This window comes from Saccopteryx bilineata, chromosome 9 (assembly GCF_036850765.1).
Source record: "Saccopteryx bilineata isolate mSacBil1 chromosome 9, mSacBil1_pri_phased_curated, whole genome shotgun sequence".
NCBI classification, from domain to species: domain Eukaryota; kingdom Metazoa; phylum Chordata; class Mammalia; order Chiroptera; family Emballonuridae; genus Saccopteryx; species Saccopteryx bilineata.
The window spans coordinates 25,615,608-25,635,209 of NC_089498.1; the positions used below are offsets into that span (position 1 = coordinate 25,615,608).

The 19,602-nt window shown below is 37.5% G+C and overlaps 1 non-coding gene across 1 annotated transcript; it reads right to left on the reverse strand.

Annotated features, from left to right (window-relative positions):
* Positions 1-6,437: 6,437 nt before the first annotated feature.
* Positions 6,438-6,513, reverse strand: TRNAA-UGC (transfer RNA alanine (anticodon UGC)). The gene has a single exon. It is a non-coding gene; the product is annotated as a tRNA-Ala (tRNA).
* Between the last annotated feature and the right edge of the window lie 13,089 nt (positions 6,514-19,602).

Genomic DNA, 19,602 nt, shown 5'->3' on the forward strand with positions numbered 1-19,602 from the left:
TCTTGAAAATTTACCCATTTTCTAATATAATACAATTTTCCCTTGCAAATAGGGTTTATTTTTCTTTTGGGGCTAATCTGAGTTATTCTTGATACAACTTTAAGTTGTTTTGTCGTAAAAGATTTTAGTTGCCTGGGTAGAAGTAACTTGTTATCTATTTCTCAGTCAGAGGTTTAATAGGGAATTTCTCTTATTTCCATTTACTGTGCAATATCACTTATTCTGCTTTTTAATATTAGAAAACTACAATTTCTGTTTTTATAGTTTGTTTGACATTTTATGCTATGTAGTTATTGTTTTCTTTGTTTTATTCATTCATTTATAATACTTTTTAAGATTTAGGGAATATATTTTTAATTATTTCAGTGTTAACTCTTGTAATTTAAATTATAATCACACACACGTATATATGTAGTTCTATATTTTTGCTTTTAAATATGTGTTTTAACTTTAAATGAAAAGAAGTTATATGGCAGACATTATATTGTGACCCCCAGTTTATCAGTTTTATAGGTCGACATGCTGCTCTTGGGACAGTGAGGACTAATAGCTTACTCTCCACTGGCATAACCTGCACCAGCAGATTTAATTTTCAGAATGACCTCTTAAAACACACTTTTCAGATTTTCCTGAATAATTTGATTTCTGTTAGACCTAGATTTAAAAGTAGATATCTTTGAATTGAATTGATTTCCAAATAATAAGATGCTTTTTAAAATATGGTTAATAAACAACCTCTAAGCTAACAGAATGTTATAATAAAACATTGACTGTAATGTAGCTTTAGTAATTTACATTCTGATTCTTTAAGTATTTAAAAATGTATCTTCACGTTTTAAAAAATATCCATCAGGGGGCTATTTAGCACATTGCAACATGAATGTATTAAATATCATAAATGAGAATATGCCAGGAAGACATATATGATAAAATAGTATCCCAATCAGCTTTGCAGACATGGGATGTTGTAGGGCCAGTAGCCATGGCCACCATCACAGCTGCCTGGACTATGCAGGTTTGCATTTGATTCGAACAGACGATAATGAAACAACGAAACAACGGAGCCAAGAACTGGTGGGCCATTAGCTTTAATCCTAGCTTGCACCCGGCGGGCAAGAAATATACACAATGGGAAAACACTTTCCTTTCCATTCAGGGCTCCCAAAGCCACTGACTTATTCGAGTTTCCTAGAATCAAAAGTTTGTACTTCACCAGCCTATTAACCTCTGTTCCTCATCTCCTTCTCTCTGCACAAACACTGCACAAACTGGCTTTTCCTTCAGCACTCAGCCATTTTGGCTGCTTCTCCTCTCCCCCACGTGGCCTTTCTTTGCTCTCCTCTCTAATACTAATCTCAGGAACTGAGAGAGAGCAAGCTCCCGGTCTGCCCCACTTTATAGTATAGAAATCAAAACCTTTAATCCAATATACCAGGGGTCGGGAACCTTTTTGGCTGAAATAGCCATGAACGCCACATATTTTAACATGTAATTCTGTGAGAGCCATACAACAACCTGTGTACATTACACATTATCCAATAAAAATTTGGTGGTGTCCTGGAGGACAGCTGTGATTGGCTCCAGCCACCCACAGCCATGAACATGAGTGGTAGAAAATGCATGGATTGTATACATGAGAATGTTTTATATTTTTAACGTTAATATTTTTTTTTATTAAAGATTTGTCTGTGAGCCAGATGCAGCCATCAAAAGAGCCACATCTGGCTCGTGAGCCATAGGTTCCCGACCCCTGCAATATACAAACAAGGAAGTCTCTGATACAAAGTCACTTAGGGTGGGAAAGGCTTAGTCTTAAAACTAAGCTTTAGGGTATAACAACCCTGCCTGCTTACAGCCTGTCCCCCACACCCATTGCAAACTATAAGCGATCAAACTTATATATATCATATTTACAAACTTATTTGACCAACAGATGTGTATTACAGTGAACGTCATGAAAGTTAGAAATTATATGTAGGAAATTGAAATTGACTATAAATTCAAAGTTACATATTTCTCTGTGTGTATGTATATATATATATATATAGCCAGACTCTGTACAGAGCAGTGGTTACTGCTTTCACTAACCCCTTCCAGTCCCATGGGTTCATTCATATCCTGCCCCTGTAGCCTCTACAGTTCTCTTGGTGAACGTACTACTCTGATATCCACTTTCGGAGCCATTTATTCCAAGTCTGCAATTTCTAGCCTCCCTTCTTTCATATACCAAGGACACTGTTGACACACTACAATAAGCAGCTTTGTGAGTTGCCTATCGGTGGTGACCTTACATCCTGCATTGAGGAGGAGGCCATGCATGGACTTGGAGCTTATGGCTGTGCTGCTCAGCAGGGAATTTCACATGCTAGAGGGCAAATGAAGGAGAAGGAGGGAAAGGGAAGGGAATCTCCTGGTTTGATCTCTATTAAGACCTTGCTACAGACGTTCAGAGGCTATTCCTCCATCATCTGTGTCCCACTTATGTGTGGGACATCCTTTCCCTTTTCCAGGCTTTGGGAGGTTATTTTGTTCTCGTGCCCCATGTTTCGTGCCACTTGTAGTGGAGACAGTAACTATTGATATTTGGAGAACAGATGGAGCGTACCAAGGGACCTAGCAGAGACTGCCTCATAATAGTTATGAAACTGGGAGAGTTTTCCTTTTATTTGGTGCAGATTTCACATTTCTATCGTCTTTTGTTGCCTTCCTGTGACCAGTCAAAGGTGCATCATGACTTTACGGACACACTGTATTTAGAGCAAGAGTCTATGTTGACATTTTAGAATAATAGTATCATATAATAATAGTAAACAGTTGCTCTAAGTACTACAATATTTGCATAATAAAGGGACAGATAACCTGCTCAAGGAAATGAGTTTCAACCAACATCAGAGAGAATATCCTGAACTTTGAGGATGGTGTTACTATCAAATTTTGAAAGAAGCCTTCTCACCCTTTTCAATTATACATTTATGCCAATCACTTTCTCAGTAATAGTGGTTAAGTGTATAGTATATGTCTCCCTATAACATAGAATGTTTATCTTTTTGTTCGTGTGTGTGTGTGGGGGGGCAGTGCCATGTGTGTATAGTCTATGGAAGGCTGCAGGTGCTTGTTCTCAGGACAGCAGATTGCAAATTGTGATTGCCATCTTTCTTGGGAGGGGCCGTCGTTTGCTGGAGAAGGGTTTTTTGCTCCAGCTGGTTTAGGAGGAGAGTGCAGAAAGAGAGAGAGAGAGAGAGAGAGAGAGAGAGAGAGGTGAGGGGCTTGGGAGCCCTGCTGAGGCCAATGTGGGCCTATGAGTCCAGGTGAGTCTGGAATGAGAAAGGGTACTGGTCTTCCTTGCCTGTTTGCTCATCTGCTGTTACGAGACTTTAATAAATGGAATGGTCCACCATTCTCTGACTCCAAAGTTCCTTTACCATCTGCCAGAATCCAGTGAGAACCTGCATGGCCATGGTGGTGGCCACTGGCCCTACAATATGCAAATAAGTGGGAATGTTAATTGGATAAAGAAATGCCTGATAGTTACTGTGCAGACTCCAATTTGTATGGGGGAAGAGAGCAGAAAATTAAGGCACGGCCATATTGTTTTCCTGGAATTAATCTTTCTCATCTGGGGTTCCACAAGAGAATTAAGTCTTATATAAAACAAATTGACTAATTATTTTCTCAATCCTCCCAAAGTTACTACATAGCTCTCACCCACCTAGATGCTTAGGAGAGAAGTTAATTCATTACATACAATGGATGCACAGGGCATTTAGGTTTAATGCTCTCTTGGGAGCCCCAATTGAGAAAGGCTGATCTAGACTCTTGGTAATGAAGAACTGTGGAAGATATGAGTTGAATTGTGACATGATAGAGCTGTATTTTAGGTAAACTTAACTGACAATCATGTTCAGAACAGTTTGAGGAATGTGAAACTAAAGATTATTGGAGCTTATGTAGCATGAAAAAGAATACAGAAAGTGAAAATGGTAATCAAAAAAAGATGATGTACAAGATTTATTAATTCATTCATTTAAAACAATATATGTTAGGTATAATTGGATGTCAGGTATTGTGGCTACTTAGATGAATAAAAATAGATCTAGCCATTACTACTTAATGGGAATCAGCCATTAAGCAAATAAGCACAAATCCATATAAATTCTTAACATAGATTAATGTGATCTCAGTGCATGTAACAGTGACATAAAATCTACTATAGCAAGTTTTATGTATTTGAAAGTATGATAGAATGAGGCTTTTTTTTGCCTGATCAGGTGGTGGTGCAGTGCATAGAGCGTTGGACTGGGATATGGAGGACCCAGGTTCGAGACCCCGAGGTTGCCAGCTTGAGCACGGGATCATCTGGTTTGAGCAAAAGCTCACCAGCTTGGACCCAAGGTCGTTGGCTCGAGCAAGGGGTTACTCGGTCTGCTGAAAGCCCATGGTCAAGGCACATATGAGAAAGTAATCAGTGAACAACTAAGGTGCCACAACGAAAAACTGATGATTGATGCTTCTCATCTCTCTCCGTTCCTGTCTGTCTGTCCCTATCTATCCCTCTCCCTGACTCTCGCTGTCTCTGGAAAAAAAAAAAAAAAAGAATGAGGCTTTTTTTTTTTTTGTATAGGTGAGTTTGGAATATCTTTTATCATTAATGAAAGACTAGTAGATATTTTAACTCTGAAACTAAAATTGTGATAGCAATCTCCCAACTCCTCATTCTGATCATGGGATCTTTACTGATGGTAGGGATATGTTATATTCACTATAAATTATAATCTCATTGCCTGTGTCCATGATCATTAAAAACCACGGCTTTATTCTTCCATTCCTATCCTGACTAAAGATAGGAATTTGTAATGATTTTTGCATAAGGATATAAACACAAATACAAACAGAATTTTCACTCTTTGTAGGTACCTGCATAATCAATGCATTTTATCTACTCTGTCTGCATTCTATTGTTCTTTGTAAAACAGGCTGCCCTCAGGAATGCCTGAGTGAGTTTTTCTGAAATTGACAAAGAAGTAGGACTACTGCTGGAACTCAAATTAATAAATTAAAAATAAATGAATAGAAGCAAAAATTAAAGAAATGTAATTTTAAAAATGTTTAAATAGTTATTATGAATCTGCAGTTGAAGATATTGTCAGCAATGTTACTCCTTCTCTAATACATTTAAGTCCTGTGTGAGCATTTCCATTAAAATTTAGTACCAAGATAAAAGTCTCATTAAGGGGTTTTTGTGGTTTCTCAGTTTTAAAATTGAGACTTCTATCCCGACTTCAAAGAAATTAAGGAACAATTTTGATGATAAAGCATAATTAGTTATACTTGGTTTCTTGAATTAGAGGTCCTAATTTCCTTCTATTTTATTGATTATATTGTATCCAGGTCCCATTTTGTTGGCTACTTCAAATAGAGAACTTATAAGTTAACAGGTCATTATGATTTAACCAGAGACTTCCCATTTCTTGGTATCTAGTTGCTTGAGTCTCTGAATGATACTCTAAGCTGGCACTGTGTGGGTTAAGTAAAGATGATAGCCTTGCCTTCTCTTTACTGAGCAGACCAGAATATGAACAAGCTTTATGGGAATGAAATTCATTATGAAGAACAATGAGCATTCCAATCTCATTGATGCAGTTCATATTTTCTATTAAAACACAAGTGTCTTTTGGGAAGACTCAGCCAAGTAGATTTGAGTTCTTAAAAATGTGAAAGTCAAGCTAAAGATGTGCAGGTAAATCTATATCTCAAGATGGGAAATAAACCATAATTTTAGCTTTTATGGTTGTAAGTGTTGTGAAATAAGTGTTCATAAAAGTCTAGACTAATGTGGAGGGTTTTAGAAAAACAAATGGCCAAGCTACTTTTAGTATATTCCATTTAAAGGGATAAAACTGCGGAAGAAAGTGTAAACAGAAATCTGTAAGAGATTAAGATTTATATGTGACAATGGGATTTAATTAGATCCAAACACATGAAAGCTGTGTTTTCCAATGTGGTAGCTAATAGTCAACTATTTAATTGTTGTTCACATTTTCCCTGAGACTATAAAATTCTTTTGATTTAGAAGCATTGTTTTATATCTCTCATGCCCCATACACTACACTCTCTGCCTCAGCCGTCTCCGTTTTCTAATAGGAAACTTTTACTAAATTTTACTAATAGACAGACTCCCGCATGCGCCCGACTGGGATCCACCCGGCATGCCCACCAGGGGGCGACGCTCTTCCCACCAGGGAGCGATGCTCTACCCCTCCGGGGCGTCGCTCTGTTGAGACCAGAGCCACTCCAGTGCCTGGGGCAGAAGCCAAGGAGCTATCCCCAGCGCCCGGGCCATCTTTGCTCCAATGGAGCCTCGCTGTGGGAGGGGAAGAGAGAGACAGAGAGGAAGGAGAGGAGGAAGAGTGGAGAAGCAGATGGGCACTTCTCTTGTGTGCCCTGGCCGGGAATCGAACCTGGGACTTCTGCATGCAAGGCTGACACTCTACCACTGAGCCAACTGGCCAGGGCCTATTGTCAATTTTTAGACCTAGAATGGGAGACATTCTCAGACACTGTCCCTACACATGACCAGTTATTGTCTTAACAGTAACAATAGTAAGTACTGTGTATTTAATCAATTAACAACCACAAGATGGTAGACTAGGAGATTTACTTACATAATTTCTTTCAGAAAGAGCCAGAGGGAGGGACAGTTAGGGACAGACAGACAGGAAGGGAGAGAGATGAGAAGCATCAATTCTTCATTATGACACTTCAGTTATTCACTGATTGCTTTCTCATGTGTGCTTTGACTGTTGGGGAGGGGGCTACAGCAGATCGAGTGACCCCTTGCTCAAGCCAGTGACCTTGGCTCAAGCTGATGAACCTTGCCCAAACCAGATGAGCCCACGCTCAAGCTGGTGACCTTCAAATCTGAGTCCTCTGAGACTTCAAAGAGGCTCTACTAGAAAAGCCAAATCTGACAGCGACAGCGGATTACAAACAACAGCTGATGTCAACCCAAGAAGACCTAGAAATAACACAACTGAAAATTGGAGGCAGACAACAGCAACCCTCAACTTAGCCAGCTCTACAAACAACACATCTAAACGAGGAGGGTATACAAAGACAAAGTAGGAAGACAGAGAAGTGCAATCCAAATTAACAAACAAGAGAAACCTTCAGAAAATGAAGTGAATGAGATGGAAATAAGCAAAGTACAGGATGCAGAGTTTAAAATAATGATTATTAGAATGCTGAAAGATATTAGAACAACAATGGATGGACACAATGAACACATAAATAAAGAGATAACAAGCATCAAAAAGGACGTTGAAATAATAAAGAAGAACCAGTCAGAAATGACAAATACAATATCAGAAATGAAAACTACACAGAAGCAATTAAAAGCAGGCTGGATGAAGCAGAGGATCGAATCAGCAATTGAGAAGACAAGATAATGAAAACATGGAAGCGGAGCAGCAAAAAGAAAAGAGGCTGAAAAAATCTGAGGAAACTCTAAGAGAGCTCTGGGACAACCTAAAGAGAAACAACATCTGCATCATGAGGTTCCTGAAGAAGAGAAAAAACAAGGGATAGAGACCTTGTTCAATGAAATAATAGCTGAAAACTTCCCTAAATTGATGCAGGAAAAAGTCATACAAGTTCAAGAAATACAGAGAACTGCACTAAAGAGAAACCCAAAGAAATCTACACCAAGACACATCATAATTAAAATACCAAAGCTAAAGAGATAAAGAGAAAATATTAAAAGCTGCTAGAGTAAAAAAGCTATCACCTACATAGGAGTCCCCATAAGGATGACATCTGACTTCTCAACAAAAGCACTTGAGGCCAGAAGGGAATGGCAAGAAATATTTAAAGTAATGTAGAACAGGAGCCTACAATCAAGACTACTTTATCCATCAAGGCTATTGTTTAAAATTGAAGGAGAAATAAAAAGCTTCCCAGACCAAAAAGAAAAAAAGTAAAAGAAAACAAAACAAAACTCAAGGAATACATTACAACCAAACCAATACTGCAAGAAATGTTAAGGGGCCGATTGTAAACAGAACAGAAAGGGAAAAGAATATAGTAAAAGAGGAATATAGCTTTAAAGAATAAAATGGCAATAAACAACAACATATTAATAATAACCTTAAATGTAAATGAATTAAATGATCCAATCAAAAGACATAGGGTAGCTGCATGGATAAGAAAACAGGATCCATACATATGCTGTCTACAAGAGACACACCTCAAAACAAAAGATACACATAGACTGAAGGTAAAAGGATGGAAAAAAATATTTCATGCAAATGAAAATGAAAAAAAGCTGGGGTAGCAATACTTCTATTAGACAAAATGCACTTGAAAACAAAGGCTATAGTAAGGGATAAAGAAGGTCACTACATAATGATAAAAGGAGAAATCCAACAAGAAGGTATAACCATTATAAATATCTACACACCTAATACAGGAGCACCCAAATATATAAAACAGAGTTTGTTGGATATAAAGGGTGATATCAACAGCAATTCTGTAATAGTAGGAGATTTCAGTACCCCATGAATATCACTATATAGATCCTCAAGAAAGAAAATTAATAAAGAAACAGCAGACTTCAAGAACATACTAGATCAACTCGATTTAATAGATATCTTTAGAACCTTTCATCCTAAAGCAGCAGAATATACATTCTTTTCAAATGCTTATGGTATATTCTCTAGGATAGACCACATGTTAGGGCACAAAAGCAGTCTCAAAAATTTTAAGAAGATTGAAATCATATCGAGCACTTTCTCTGATCACAATGGAATGAAACTAGAAATGAACCACAACAGAAAAACTGAAAAATACTCAAACACATGGAAACTAAATAGCATGTTATTAAATAACAAATGGATTAACGAGATCAAAAAGGAAATAAAAAAATTTCTAGAAACGAATGATAATGAGCATATAACAACTCAAAATTTATGGGATACAGTAAAAGAAGTACTGAGGGGGAAGTTCGTAGCACTACAGACATAACTTAAGAAGCTAGGAAAAGCTCAATAAACAACTTAACCCTGCATCTAAAAGAACTAGAAAACGAACAGCAAGTAAAGCCCAGAAGTAGTAGAAGGAAGGAAATAATAAATATCCGAATGGAAATAAATGACATAGAGGCTAAAGAAACAATACAGAGGGAGAGAGAAGATGGCAGCAGAGTAGGCGGATGCACAGACACCCAGCTCTCAACACCAAACTGGAATACAAATCAATTTAGAAAAAATCAGCATGAAAAACCAACACTGAACTGCAAGAACAGCTCTCAAAAACCAAGGAGCAAAGAGGAAGCCACAATAATCCTGGTAAGGAGTGCCTGAATCTCCTCTGCTTACAGGAAGGGAAGGAGGGGGGTGAGGCTGAGAGCCCAGAGAGGATTTCACAGAGGAAAAAGAGCAGAAACTACTGCTCACAGCCACTTACCTGGCGACCAGGGAGCAAGGTGGGTTGAAAAGACCAGCTTATCTCCCAAGTGGAAAAGACAGGGAGAGGGACAGACTGTGAGGGGCTAAGGTATGCAAGAAACAAAATAAAAAAGCTGACTCATTCGTGCTGGAGGCGGCCATAGCTGGGGGAGGGACTGAACCTTTCACAAAACAGAGCTGAAGTGCTTCCGGATCAGAGATCTCCAGACATCTATCCAGCTCCAATCAGCACAACAAGACACAGCTGAAAACAAGAAGTGGGGAGGAGGGGCAGTAACTCAGGTCTCCATGGAGATCTGAGATACATCTCCCCCTACTGAAGCTGAGAGAAAAAACCCTGCCCCCAGTGAGATTAGTTGGTGGAAGAGACCTTCAGCATCTCAGGTTACACCCACAGCATTCCTGGATACAGTTTCAAGGAAGCCCCCTGCTGAGATCAGTTAACAAGACTATCACCTGTTAAGAAAACAAACAAATCAAGACTTCAAACCTGCCCAAATCCGAAAGTGGATTACAAATAATAGCTGATACCAACCCACGAAGACCTAAAAATAACACAACTGAAAACTGGAAGCAGACAACACCAAGCCTAGACTCAATCAACTCTACAAATAAAAAAAAAAAAGAAGAAGAAGATGAGAAAACAAAGGAGTGCAATCCAAATGAAACCACAAGAGACACCTTTCGAGAGATGAACTGAGTGATATGGAAATAATCAAACTTCCAGATGCGGAGTTCAAAATAATGATTGTAAGGATGCTTAGGGATCTTAGAACAACAATGGAGGGGGAGTTTGAAAACCTAAATAAAGAAATAGCAAGTATAAAAAAGAATCAGTTGGAGACGACAAATACAATATCAGAAATAAAGACCACAATGGAAGGAATTAAAAACAGGATAGATAAAGCAGAGGATCGAATCAGCGAGTTAGAGGACAACTGGAATGAAGGCATGAAAGCAGAGAAGAAAAGAGAAAAAAGACTCAAAAAGTCAGAGGAAACTCTTAGAGAGCTCTGTGACAACATGAAGAGAAATAACATCCGCATCATAGGGGTTCCTGAAGAAGAAGAAAAAGAACAAGGGATAGAGACTTTGTTCAATCATATCATAGCTGAAAACTTCCCTAAATTAATGCAAGAGAAACTCTCACAAATCCAAGAAGCACAGAGGACTCCATTAAAGAGAAACCCAAAGAAACCTACACCAAGACACATCATAATTAAAATACCAAAGCTAAGCGATAAAGAGAAAATATTAAAAGCTGCAAGAGAAAAAAAAGTTATCACCTACAAAGGAGCCCCCATAAGGATGACATCTGACTTCTCAACAGAAACACTTGAGGCCAGAAGGGAATGGCAAGAAATATTCAAAGTAATGCAGAACAAGAACCTACAACCAAGACTACTTTATCCAGCAAGGCTATCGTTTAAAATTGAAGGAGAAATAAAAAGCTTCCCAGACAAAAAACAACTCAAGGAATTCATTACAACCAAACCAATGCTGCAGGAAATATTAAGGGCCCTGGTGTAAACAGATAAAGTGGGAAAAGAATACAGAAAAAAAGAAAAAGAAAAAGGAATACACCTTTAAAGAAGAAAATGGCAATAAACAACTACATATCAATAATAACCTTAAATGTAAATGGATTAAATGATCCAATCAAAAGACATAGGGTAGCTGCGTGGATAAGAAAACAGGACCCATACATATGTTGTCTACAAGAGACACACCTTAGAACAAAAGACACACACAGATTGAAGGTAAAAGGATGGAAAAAAATGTTTCATGCAAACGGAAATGAAAAAAAAGCTGGGGTAGCAATACTTATATCAGACAAATTGGACTTTAAAACAAAGGATATAGTAAGAGATAAAGAAGGCCACTACATAATGATAAAGGGAGTAATCCAACAGGAAGATATAACTATTATAAATATCTATGCACCTAATATAGGAGCAGCCAAATATATAAAACAGATTTTGATGGATTTAAAGGGCGAGATCAACAGAAATACTATAATAGTAGGGGATTTCAATACCCCACTAACATCACTAGATAGATCCTCAAGAAAGAAAATTAACAAAGAAACAGCAGACTTATTGGAAACACTAGACCAACTCGATTTAATAGATATCTTCAGAACCTTTCACCCTAAAGCAGCAGAATATACATTCTTTTCAAGTGCTCATGGTACATTCTCTAGGATAGACCACATGTTAGGGCACAAAAGTGCTCTCAACAAATTTAAGAAGACTGAAATCATATCAAGCACTTTCTCCGATCACAACGGCATGAAACTAGAAATGAATCACAGCAGAAAAGCTCAAAAATTCTCAAACACATGGAAACTAAATAGCAGGGTGTTAAATAATGAATGGATTAAGAATGAGATCAAAGAAGAAATAAAGAAATTCCTAGAAACGAATGACAATGAGCATACAACAACTCAAAATTTATGGGACACAGCGAAAGCAGTGCTGAGAGGGAAGTTCATAGCACTACAGGCACACTTTCAGAAGCTAGAAAAAGCTCAAATAAACAACTTAACCCTGCATCTAAAAGAATTAGAAAAAGAACAGCAAGTAAAGCCCAAATGTAGTAGAAGGAAGGAAATAATAAAGATCAGAGCAGAAATAAATGACATAGAGGCTAAAGAAACAATACAGAGGATCAATGAAACTAGGAGCTGGTTCTTTGAAAAGGTAAACAAGATTGATACACCTTTAAGTAGACTCACCAAGAAAAAGAGAGAGAGAGGACTCAAATAAATAAAATTAGAAATGAGAGAGGAGAAATAACAACTGACACAACAGAAATACAAAATATTGTAAGAAAATACTATGAAGAACTGTATGCCAAAAAACTAGACAACCTAGATGAAATGGACAAATTCCTTGAAACGTACAATCTTCCAAAAATCAATCTGGAAGAATCAGAAAACTTAAACAGACCAATTACACCAAATGAGATCGAAACAGTTATCAAAAAACTCCCAACAAAGAAAAGTCCGGGGCCCGATGGCTTCACAACGGAATTCTACCAAAAATTCAAAGAAGAACTAACTCCTATCCTTCTCAAACTATTTCAAAAAATTCAAGAGGAAGGAAGACTTCCAAGCTCCTTTTATGAGGCGAGCATAATTCTGATTCCAAAACCAGGCAAAGACCACACAAAGAAAGAAAATTATAGGCCAATATCTCTGATGAATTTAGATGCTAAAATCCTCAACAAAATATTAGCAAACCGGATCCAACAATATATGGAAAAAATCATACACCATGATCAAATGGGATTTATTCTTGGGAGGCAAGGCTGGTACAATATTCGTAAATCAATCAATGTGATTCATCACATAAACAAAAAGAAGGAGAAAAACCATATGATAATTTCAATAGATGCAGAAAAAGCTTTTGATAAAATCCAGCACCCATTCATTATCAAAACTCTCAGCAAAGTGGGAATACAGGGAACATACCTCAACATGATAAAAGCCATCTATGAGAAACCCACATCCAACATCATACTCAATGGGAAAAAATTAAAAGCAATCCCCTTAAGATCAGGAACAAGGCAGGGGTGCCCCCTTTCACCACTCTTATTTAACATAGTCCTGGAAGTCCTAGCCACAGCAATCAGACAAGAAGAAGAAATAAAAGGCATTCAAGTTGGAAAAGAAGAAGTAAAACTATCATTATTTGCAGATGATATGATATTGTATATAGAAAACCCTAAAGTCTCAGTCAAAAAACTACTGGACCTGATAAATAAATTCAGCAAAGTGGCAGGATATAAAATCAATACTCAGAAATCAGAAGCATTTTTATACACCAACAATGAACAGTCAGAAAGAGAAATTAAGGAAACAATCCCCTTCACAATTACAACCAAAAGAATAAAGTACCTAGGAGTAAACTTAACCAAGGAGACTAAAGACTTGTACTCGGAAAATTACAAAACATTGATAAAAGAAATCAAGGAAGATACTAACAAGTGGAAGCATATACTGTGCTCATGGTTAGGAAGAATAAACATCATTAAAATGTCTATATTACCCAAAGCAATTTATAAATTCAATGCAATACCAATTAAAATACCAATGACATACTTCAAAGATATAGAACACATATTCCAAAAATTTATATGGAACCAAAAAAGGACACGAATAGCCTCAGCAATCTTAAAAAAGAAGAATAAAGTGGGAGGTATCACACTTCCTGATATCAAGTTATACTACAAAGCCATTGTACTCAAAACAGCCTGGTACTGGCATAAGAACAGGCATATAGATCAATGGAATAGAATAGAGAACCCAGAAATAAACCCACAGTTCTATGGACAACTGATATTTGACAAAGGAGGTAAGAAAATACAATGGAGTAAAGACAGCCTCTTTAACAAATGGTGTTGGGAAAATTGGACAGCTACCTGCAAAAAAATGAAACTAGATCACCAGCTTACACCACTCACAAAAATAAACTCAAAATGGATAAAAGACTTGAATGTAGGCCGTGAAACCATAAGCATCTTAGAAGAAAACATAGGCAGTAAGCTCTCCGACATCTCTCGAAGCAATATATTTGCTGATTTATCTCCACGGGGAAGTGAAATAAAAGACAGGATAAACAAATGGGACTATATCAAACTAAAAAGCTTTTGCACAGCTAAAGACAACAAGAACAGAATAAAAAGACAAACTACACAATGGGAGAACATATTTGACAATACGTCTGATAAGGGGTTAATAACCAAAATTTATAAAGAACTTGTAAAACTCAACACCAGGAAGACAAACAACCCAATCCAAAAATGGGCCAAAGAGATGAATAGACACTTCTCCAAAGAGGACATACAGATGGCCAATAGGCATATGAAAAAATGCTCAACATCACTAATCATTAGAGAAATGCAAATTAAAACCACAATGAGATATCACCTTACACCAGTCAGAATGGCGCTTATCAACAAAACAACACAGAATAAGTGCTGGCGAGGATGTGGAGAAAAAGGGACCCTCCTGCACTGCTGGTGGAAATGCAGACTGGTGCAGCCACTGTGGAAAACAGTATGGAGATTCCTCAAAAAACTGAAAATCGAACCGCCTTTTGACCCAGCTATCCCACTTTTAGGAATATACCCCAAGGACACCATAGAACGGCTCGAAAAGGAGAAATGCACCCGCATGTTTGTGGCAGCATTGTTCACAATAGCGAAGATCTGGAAACAGCCCAAGTGTCCGTCAGAGGACGAGTGGATTAAAAAACTTTGGTACATATATACTATGGAATACTACTCAGCCATAAGAAATGATGACATCGGATCATTTACAATAACATGGATGGACCTTGATAACATTATACGGAGTGAAATAAGTAAATCAGAAAAAAAACTGAGATGAATCCATACATAGAAGGGACATAAAAATGAGACTCAGAGACATGAACAAGAATGTGATGGCAACAGGGGCAGGGGGTTGGGGGAGGGGGGATGGGGTGAAGAAGGAGAGAGGGGTTAGGGGAGGGGAGGGGCACAAAGAAAACCAGATAGAAGGTGACAGAAGACAATTTAACTTTGCGGGAGGGGTATACAGCACAATCAAATGTCAAAATAATCTAGAGATATTTTCTCTCAACATATGTACCTGATTTATCAATGTCACTGCATTAAATTTAATAAAAAAATATTAATATTAAAAAAAAAAAAGAAACAATACAGAGGATCAATGAAACCAATAGCTGGTTCTTTGAAAAGATAAACAAGATCAATGAACCTTTAACCAGACTCACCAAGAAAAAAAGAGAGGACTCAAATAAATAAAATTAGAAATGACAGTGGAGAAATAACTGACAACAGAAATACAAAATATTGTAAGAAACTACTATGAAGAACTGTATGCCAAAAAGCTAGACAACCTAGATGAAATGGACAAATTTCTTAAAACATATAATCTTCCAAAAATTAATCTGGAAGAATCAGAAAACCTAAACAGACCAATTACAACAAATGAGATTGAAACAGTTATCAGAAAACTCCCAACAAACAAAAGCCCAGGACAAGGTGGTTTCACAGGTTAATTTATCAAATATTCAAAGAACTAACTTCTATCCTTCTCAAGCTATTTCAAAAAATTCAAGAAGAAGGAAGACTTCCAGGCTCCTTTAATGAGGCGAGCATAATTCTGATTCCAAAACTAGGCAAAGACAACACAAAGAAAGAAAATTATAGGCCAATATTTCTGATGGATTTAGATGCTAAAATCCTCAACAAAATATTAGCAAAGCAGATCCAGCAATACATGAAAAAAAATTATACATCATGGTCAAGTGGGATTTATTCTGGGGAGGCAAGGATGGTACAATATTCGCAAATCAATCAATGTGATTCATCACATAAACAAAAAGAAGGAGAAAATACACATGATCATTTCAATAGATGCAGAAAAAGCATTTGATAAAATCCAGCACCCATTCATTATCAAAACTCTCAGCAAACTGGGAATACAGGGAACATACCTCAACATGATAAAGGCCATGTATGACAAACCCACATCCAACATCATACTCAATGGGCAAAAATTAAAAGCAATCCCCTTAAGATCAGGAACAAGGCAGGGGTGCCCCCTTTTACCACTCTTATTCAACATAGTACTGGAAGTTCAATCCACAGCAATCAGACAAGAAGAAGAAATAAAAGGCATTCAAATTGGAAAAGAAGTAAAACTATCATTATTTGCAGATATTATGATACTGTATATAGAAAACCCTAAAGTCTTAGTCAGGAAACTACTGGACCTGATACATGAATTCAGGAAGATGTTAGGATATAATATTAATACACAGAAATCAGAGGCAATTTTATACACTGACAATGAACCATCAGAGAAATTAAGGAAACAGTACCCTTCACTATTGCAACAAAAAAATAAAGTACCTAGGAGTAAATTTAACCAAGGAGATTAAAGACTTGTACCAGGAAAATTATAAAACATTGATAAAAGAAACCAAGAAAGATACAAACAAGTGGAAGCATATACCGTATTTATGCTTAGGAAGAATAAACATAATTACAATGTTTATATTACCTAATGCAATTTATAAATTCAATGCAATACCATTTAAAATACCAATGACATACTTCAAAGATATAGACCACATATTCCAAAAATTTATATGGAACCAAAAAAGAACACGAATAGCCTCAGCAATCTTGAAAAAGAAGAATAAAGTGGGAGGTATCACACTTTCTGATATTAAGTTATGCTACAAGGCCATTGTACTCAAAACAGCCGGGTACTGGCATAAGAACAGACATATAGATCAATGGAACAGAACAGAGAACCCAGAAATAAACCCACACCTTTATGGACAACTGATATTTGACAAAGGAGGTAAGAACATACATTGGAGTAAAGACAGCCTCTTCAACAAATAGTGTTGGGAAAATTGGACAGCTACATGCAAAAAAATGAAACTAGATCACCAGCTTACACCATTCACAAAAATAAACTCAAAATGGATAAAAGACTTAAATGTAAGTCGTGAAACCATAAGCATCTTAGAAGAAAACATAGGAAGTAAGCTCACCGACGTCTCTCATAGGAATATATTTGCTGATTTATCTCCACGGGCAAGTGAAATAAAAGACAGGATAAACAAATGGGACTATATCAAACTAGCTTTTATACAGCTAAAGACAATATGAACAGAATAAAAAGACAAGGCACACAATGGGAGAACATATTTGACAATATGTCTGATAAGGGGTTATTAACCAAAATTTATAAAGAACTTGTAAAACTTAATACCAGGAAGACAAACAATCCAATTCAAAATTGGGCAAAAGAAATGAATAGACAGTTCTCCAAAGAGGACATACAGATGGCCAATAGGCATATGAAAAAATGCTCAACATCACTAATCACTAGAGAAATGCAAATTAAAACCACAATGAGATATCACCTCACACCAGTCAGAATGGCGCTCATCGACAAAACAACACAGAATAAGTGCTGGCGAGGATGTGGAGAAAAGGGAACCCTCCTGCACCGCTGGTGGAAATGCAGACTGGTGCAGCCACTGTGGAAAACAGTATGGAGATTTCTCAAAATATTAAAAATCGAAGTGCCTTTTGACCCAGCTATACCACTATTAGGAATATACCCCAAGAACACCATAGCACTGTTTGAAAAGAAGAAATGCACCCCCATGTTTATGGCAGCATTGTTCACAATAGCAAAGATCTGGAAACAGCCCAAGTGTCTGTCAGTGGATGAGTGGATTAAAAAGCTTTGGTACATATATACTATGGAATACTATTCAGCCATAAGAAATGGTGACATCCGATCATTTACAACAACATAGATAGAGCTTGATAACAATATACTGAGCGAAATAAGTAAATCAGAAAAAACTAAGAACTATATGATTCCATACATAGGTGGGAAATAAAAATAAGACTCAGAGACATGGACAAGAGTGTGGGGGTTACAGCATGGGGGGGAGGAGAGGGAGGAGGTTGGGGTTGGGGAGGGGCACAAAGAAAACCAGTTAGAAGGTGACGGAAGACAACTGGACTTCGGGCGATGGGAATGCAGCATAATCAAATGTCAAAATAACCTAGAGATGTTTTCTCTGAACATATGTACCATGATTTACCAATGTCACCCCATTAAAATTAATTAAAAAATAAAAAAAGAATTTATCTCACAGCTAATTCAGGAAGTTAGAAGCATAGTATAAGGATGCTAATTCTGCTTCTCAGGCCACATCCTGCAAAAGGGGCCCCAGAAAATTGGTGATTTGGCTCCTCTGATTTTGCCAATTGGATTTAAAAAAATAGGTCAGGAACACCCTGAAATGGAACTAACAATACATGGACATAAATTTAAAGGACTTTTAGATACTGGAGCTGATGTATCTGTTATTGCTAAGCTACATTGGCTTTCTTCCTGGCCCACTCATGCAGCAGCCACAGAATTACAAGGTATAGGGCAGAGTAAATCCCCTCAACAAAGTTCTAGTTTTTTACATTGGGAAGATAAGGAAGGTCATTCTGGGTTTTTTAAGCCTTATGTGCTCCCTGGATGGCCAGTTAATTTGTGGGGCAGAGATATTTTGAAAAATATGGGAGCGTTGCTTGTCAGTCCTAATGGTCTAGTCAGTACTCAGATGCTTGATTGGGGATTTCTGCCTAAGGGACTAGGGAAATAACAGCGAGGAATTCTCACCCCCATAGAAATGGCACCCAATACCAGAAGGTGTGGATTAGGATATCAAAATTTAGCATAGGGGCCTTGGTAGCTCCTACTACCCCAATAAAGCATTGTGCAGACCCAATTACTTGGAAATCAGATAATCCTGTATGGGTAGACCAATGGCCCTTTCTCAGGAGAATCTTAGGGCACCTGCTCAATTGGTACAAGATCAGCTACAGCTTGGACACATTGAACCATCTAATAGCCCATGTAATAAACTTCCATATTTTGATCTTGTCGCCTCCTGAATTATCAAGGGGCACAGGTGACCCTTACAGCTTATAGGTTTTGAGTCTCAAAATTATTGCTGTTCCTTTCTTCAAAGGATCAACAACAATGGCTCTGGGAAACTTCCACTAAATGGCAAATCGCTTTTGCAAATCAATGGACAACTTTATACTGAAACGGTCAACTTTAAATCAGCTCAAAGATTAGAATTATATGCCATGATCATGGCTTTTCAGCATTTGCCATATTCCTCCTTTAATCTATATACAGACAGCAAATATTTACTTATGGTTGTTTCCACTAAAAGACTGCTGTCTTAGGGACAACTGCTGATGAACTATTTCAGCAGTTCCTCCTTCTTTGAAGACTTGTATATCAACATAGAGCTCCATGTTTTATTGGACATATTTGTGCTCACTCCATTCACCCTGGAGCTATAACACAAGGGAATGCCCTTGTTGATCAAGCTACCCAAAAGAAAATTATTTGGAGCAACCATAACAGATCGAGCAATTCAGTCTCATACTATTCATCACCAGAACGCTGCAGCCCTGTGTAACGTTTCAACTTTCTCAGGAAGCAGCACGGCAGATTGGTAAATCTTGTCCAAGGGGTCTACAATCTGTCTCTTCATTTGGAGTTAACCCTCAAGGACTCCTACCA